Genomic DNA, 6,735 nt, shown 5'->3' with positions numbered 1-6,735 from the left:
GCTTATGACCACTAAGCCAGCCCTGCAAGAAATATTAAAGGGGACTCTTTGAGTGGGAAAAGCCAAAAGTAACAGAGACAAGAAAGGGTGACAGAAAATCACCAGAAAAAAACCACAATGGGAAAAAATACATATCTATCAAAAATTAGTTTGAATACAAATGACTAAATGCCAATCAAAAGACATAGGGTAGAGCACCTAGGTGGCTCAGTCAGTTAAGCATCTGACTCTTAATCTCAGTGCAGGTCATGATCTCAGGGCCCTTGAGTTCAAGTCCCTCACTGGGCTCCACACTGGACATGGAGCCTACTTAAAACAAACAAAACAGAGAGGGAGAGTGTCAGAATTGATTACAAAAACAACACCCAACTATACACTGCCTAAAAGAGACTCATTTTAAAGAACTAAGAGCACCACAGATTGAAAGTGCATGAAAAAACATGTATCAAAAGAAAGCCAGAGGCTTTCTGCCGCCTTTGCATCCCTGGAGGAGGGCCCTTCTCCCTCCGCTCTGCCTGGTCTTCGCTGGCCGAGCTCTCAGCTCAACCCTCAGCACAGCACGGAGGGCAGGGATGCAGCCTCTGGCCCTCAGAATTCTGCCCTCCAAGAAAATTTTGCCATAATTGGATAGGACACCCAGATAAACATTCAAACCTTCGACCTGTTCACTTTTATGTCCCGAAAAACGAATCACCGTTGGAACAAAAGCTAAGACAATTAAGACAAGAAACACAAGAATGGAACCAACAGTTCTGGGCAAACAGAATTTGACATTTTGTAAGGAAAAAGAAGAATTTTTACACTCAAGACTAAGAGCTAAAGGCCTGGACTGAGAGCTGGATCAGGTCAAAAAGCAACATTAGATGCAGAAGAAATGGCTGACTTTTACAAGGAATTTTTAAGTAAAAATTTTCTGAAGTACATGTATTATAACAGAGACTAGTACAAGCGTAATTTTGCTATCACCTTTTTCCTGGGAAAAGTGGCCCTTGAGAGAGTTTAGAACAAGCTAGACCAAAACCAAAGACCAGCACCTAGGAGCCCACCCTGACCCGCCCACTCTGACCTGCCCACCACCGCTGTTGGAGTTTTCCGGGAGAAGCGGCTGCTTTGGGAATCCATTTTACAAGGCCTCTAAAAACCTGTAAGTGAATTGAGTCCCACGCCTACTTTATGGGGGCCTCTTGGCTTATGTCAGCACAGGGTGGACTGGGAGAATGGGGATCCTGGTGAGCTGTGGGCCATGTGACTCTGTCCTGACTGTGGATTCCAAGCTGGCCCTGGGTCATGGACATGATGTTAAATAAAACCCAAGCACTGTGAAGAAAAAAAAAAAAAGAAAAAAGAAAGCCAGAGTAGAAATATTTATATCATATATACTAGAATTTAGAACAAAGACTACAAGACACAGAAAAAGGCACTATATAACATAAAGGAGATAATCCAACAACAAGATCTAACAAATGTAAATGTTTATGCACCCAACATGGGAGCAGCCAAATATATTTAAAAAAATAATAACAAACATAAATGAACTCATTAATACAATAATAGTTGGGGACTTAAACACCCCACTTAAATCAATGGACAGATCATCTAAGCAGAAAATCAATAAGGAAATAATGGCTTTGAATGACACACTGGACCACATGGACTTAGCACATATATTCAGAGCATTTCTTCCTAAAACAGCAGAATACATATTGTTTTGCACATAGAACATTCTCCAGAATAGATCACATACCAGGTCACAAATCAGACCTCAAAAGATATAAAAAATATTGAAGCCATACCATGTACTTTTTCTGACCACAAAAACTATGAAACTTGAACTCAACCACAGAAAAAAATCTGGGAAGACCACAAATATATGGAGGCTAAACAACACTTCTACAAAACAATGAATGGGACAACCAGGAAATCAAAGAGAAATTAAAAAGTACATGGAAACAAATGAAAGTAGAAACACGACAGCCCAAAACCTTTGGGATTCAGCAAAAGCAGTCTCAAGAGGGAAGTAGATAGCAATGGAGGCCTCCCTCATAAAGCAAGAAAAGTATCAGATACATAACCTAACATTACACCTAAAGGAGCTAGAAAAAGAGCAACAAAAGAATCCTAAAGCACGCAAAAGAAAGGAAATAATAGAGATGAGATCAGAAATAAATGATATAGAAACTAAAAAAATGCAATGGAATAGATCAGTAGAACCAGACTTGTCAAAAAGAATGACTGAACTTCTTTTAAAAATCACAAATGAGAGAGGAGAAATAGCCACCAACACCACAGGAAAACAAACAATTATGAGACAATATTATGAAAAATTGTATGCCAAATTGGACAACCTAGAAGAATGGGTAAATTCCTAGAACATACAAACTACCCAAACTGAAACAGGAAAAAAAAGAAACTTAAACACACCAATAACCAGCAAAGAAACTGAATCAGTCATCAGAAACCACCAAACATACAAAAGTCCAGGACCAGCAGCTTCACAGAAAAATTCTACCAAACACTTAAGGAAGAGTTAATACCTCTTCTTCTCAAACTATTCCAAAAAAAATAGAAAAGGAAGGAAAACTTCCAATTTCATTCATTCACCAGTATTACAGTGATACCAAAAGCAAGTGAAGACTCTACTAAATAAGAGAACTATAGGCCAATCCCTGATGAACATAGATGCAAAAATCCCCCCCCCAAATATTAGCAAACCCAATTCAAAACTACATTTCAAAGCATTCCTTATAATCAAGTGGGATTTATTCCAGGAATGCAAATGTGGTTTGGTATTTGCAGGTCAATCAATGTAATACACCACAGAATGAACAAAATCTATGTCAATAGATGCATAAAAAACATTTGACAAAGTACAACATCTATGTATGATAAAAACCCTCAACAAAGTAGGTTTGGAGGGAACATACCTCAATATAATTAAAGCCCAATATGACAAACCCACGGCCAACATCATATTCAATGGTTAAAAACATTTGATGGAGTCACTGAGTTCCTTGTCTATTCTCCTGTTCCATAATTCTTTCTCTCTTTTGTTCAACTTCATTATTGTCCGTTATTTTGTTTTCTAGGTCACTAATTCATTACTCTGCCTCTTCCAGCCTCTGTTCATTGCATCCAGGGTGTTTCTAATCTTATTTATTGCACTCTTGATCTCTGATTGATTCTTTTTTCTTTTTTCTCTGGTCTCACTGATGTCTTTTATTCTTTTCTTAAACCCAGGGTGTGTAGTTATGACCATTGCTTTAAATTCTCCATCAGGCATGTTATTTATATCTTTTTCACATAGATCTCTGGTCATACCTTATTTTGCAATAAATTTCTGCATTTTGGCATTTTTTCTAAGACCCTGTGAGAGATAAAGACTTTCCCAGACAAAAAAAGCTGAGGGAATTCATCAACTAGACCTGCCTTACAAATAGTGTTCCCATGAGATCTCTCAACAGAAACCTAGCAAGCCAGAAGAAAGTGACATGATATATCTAAGGTGCTGAATGGGAAAATATGCAGCCAAGAATACTTAATCCAACAAGGCTGTCATTCAGAATGGAAGGAGAGAGAGGTTCCATGATAAACAAAAACTAAAAGAGTTTGTGACCCCTAAACCAGCTCTGCAAGAAATATTAAAGGGGACTCTGCAGGAAAAAAAGGCCAAAACAACAAAGACTAGAAAGGAACAGAAAACATCACCAGAAACACCTATCCTACAGGTAATACAATGGCACTAAATTCATATGTTCAGCAATTACTCTGAATGTAAATGGACTAAATGCTCTAATTAAAAGATATAGGGTATCAGAATGTACTATAACCTCCCCCCCCCCAAAAAAAACAGGACCTATCTTATGCTGCCTACAAGAGACACATTATAGACCTATGGTCATCTGCAGATTAGAAGTGAGGGTATGAGACCCATCTATCATGCTAATGGATGCCACAAGAAAGCCAGAAAAGCTTATCAGGAAGATCTAACAATCCATCAAGAAGATCTAGCCCCCATCTTGGGAGCACCCAAATATCTATATATTATAATATATATATTATATATATAATATATATATCAGTTAATAACAAACATAAAGAAACTCATTGATAATAATACCATAATAGCAGGGGACTTAAACACCCCACTCACTGCAATGGACAGATCATCTAAGCAGAAGATCAACAAGGAAATAATGGATTTGAATGATGCACTGGACCAGATGGACTTAACAGATGTGTTCAGAGTATGTCATCCTATAAAGCATCGGAATACACATTCTTTTCCAGTGCACATGGAACATTCTCCAGAATAGATCACATACTGTGTCACAAATCAGCCCTCAACAAGTAAAGAAAGATTGAGATCATACCATGCATATTTTTAGACCACAACACTGTGAAACTTGAAATCAGGCACAAGAAAAAAATTTGGAAAGACCACAAATACATGATGGTTGAAGAACATCTTATGAAAGAATGCATGGGTTAATTAGGATATTAAAGAAAAAATAAAAAAGTAGATAGAAACAACTGAAAATGAAAACAGGATGGTCCAAAACCTTTGGGATGCAGCAAAGCCATATTGCAATACCAGCCTACCTCAACAAGCAAGAGACGTTTCAAATATACAATGTAACCTTACACCTAATGTAGCTAGAAAAAGAACAACAAATAAAGCCTAAAGCCAGCAGAAGGGAAATAACAAAAATTAGAGCAGAAATAAAGATATAGAAACAGACAAAAAATACTAGAATAGGCCAATGAAACTAAGAGCTGTTTCTTTGAAAGAATTAACAAAATTGATAAGCCACTAGCCAGACTTATCAAAAAGAAAAGAAAAAGGATCCAAATAGATAAAATCATGAATGAAAGAGAAGAGATCACAACCAACACCCACAGAAATACAATTATAAGGGAATATTATGAAAAATTATATGCCAACAAACTGGGCAATGTGGAAGAAATGGACAAATTCCTAGGAGCATACAAACTACCAAAACTGAACTGGGAAGAAATAGAAAATTTGAGCACACTGATAACCAGCAAAGACATTGAATCAGTAATCAAAAATTACCCAACAAACAAGAGTCTTGGGCCAGATGGCTTCCCAGGGGAATTCTAACAAACCTTTAAAGAAGAGTTAGTTAATATCTATTTTTCTGAAACTGTTGCAAAATAGAAATGGAAGGAAAACTTCCTAACTCCTTCTATAAAGCCAGCATGTCCTTGAATCCAAAACCAGAGAACCCACTAAAAAGGAGAATTACAGACCAATATCCCTGATGAATATGGATGCAAAAATTCTCAACAAGATACTAGCAAATTGAATCCAACAGTACATTAAAAGAATTATTTACCGAGGGGGCGGAGCAAGATGGCGGAGGAGTAGGAGACCTGGATTTAGTCTCCTCTCAGGAATACAGCTGGATAGGGATCAAACCATTCTGAACACCTACAAACTCAACAGGAGATCGAAGAAAAGAAGAGCAACAACTCTCTCATCAGAAAAGCGACCACTTTCTGGAAGGTAGGACGTGCGGAGAAGTGAATCCGAGGCGATATTCGGGAGGATAGGCGGCGGGGGAGGGGCCTCCGTCGGCCGCTTTTGGCAAGTGATAGAGCCGCGGAGCACAAAATCGGAACTTTTAAAAGTCTGCTCCGCTGAGGGACGTCACTCTGGTGGCTAAGCGGGGGGTGGAACCCTCCGGGACAGTGTGGTCTCAGGACCCTCGGGGTCACAGAAAGACCGGGGGTGCCTGAGTTTGGCAGAGCTCCCAGGTATCGGAGCAGGGAAGCCGGCTGCAGAGGCGGAGCCCAGGCGCGGGCTCTCAGCTCGGGGTGGCCATAAACCGTGATCCGCAGCACAGTCGGGCCCCTGCTCCTCCAGCAGGGACCCAACAAGCGGCAGATCCGGGGACACTCACCTTCTTCCCCCGGGAGGAGCCACGCGGGAGTGCACCGCAGGGATCTGCTGGTTTGGAGACTCCACCCGGGGTCGGGTGCCAGAGATAGAAACGCGTGGTCACAGGCCAGGTGAGCACGGAGTGCAGCTGCAGACCGGGGAGACGGGAGTGACTGGCGGCTTTTCTCTGGGGGCTCACTGAGGAGCAGGCCCCGAGTTCTCAGCTCCTCCGGGGCGGAGATTGGGAGGCCGCCATCTTCACTCTCCGCCTCCAAAGCTGGACGGAAAGCTTGCAGGGAACAAAAGCCCCAGAGAGCAAACCCGAGCAGATCACTTAGCCGGGAGGGGGCAAGGGCGGGGCAATTGCGCCTCCGGCAGAGACATTTGGAAACCACGGCAACAGTCCCCTCCCCCAGAAGATCAGCGAGAACAGCCAGCCAAGACCAAGTTTACCGATCAATGAGAACAGCAGAACTCCAGCGCTAAGGGACTACTGCACATAGAATTCATGGCTTTTTTACCATGATTCCTTAGTCTTTTAAAGTTAATTTTTTTTTAACTGTCTTTTTGTCTTTTTATTTCTTTTTGAATTTTTCTTTTTCCCTTTTTCAAACAACATCTTATCAATCCCTTTTTTTAAAAAAAAACATTTTTATTTTTCATTTTTAGAGTCATATTCTATCCCTTCATAGTAGTTACCCGTATTTTTGGCTTATATATATAAGTTGTCCTCTCTTTAAAATTTTGAGATAGTTTCTTCTAACAGATTAAAATATACCCTAAATCTCTAGTATATGGTGTTTTCTATTCCCCTGCCTGATCACATCCTCTCC

General features: G+C 40.3%; 1 pseudogene; it reads left to right on the top strand.

The window, feature by feature from the left end:
• The first annotated feature begins 452 nt into the window (after positions 1-452).
• Positions 453-940, top strand: LOC118006716 (annotated as a pseudogene).
• The last annotated feature ends 5,795 nt before the right edge of the window (positions 941-6,735 follow it).

The sequence above is a fragment of the Mirounga leonina genome, unplaced genomic scaffold (assembly GCF_011800145.1).
Source record: "Mirounga leonina isolate KUSES-001 unplaced genomic scaffold, KU_Mleo_1.0 Mir_98534, whole genome shotgun sequence".
NCBI classification, from domain to species: Eukaryota; Metazoa; Chordata; class Mammalia; order Carnivora; family Phocidae; genus Mirounga; species Mirounga leonina.
Note: the sequence above shows the minus strand (reverse complement) of the source record. Positions and strands in the feature narration are given on the sequence as shown.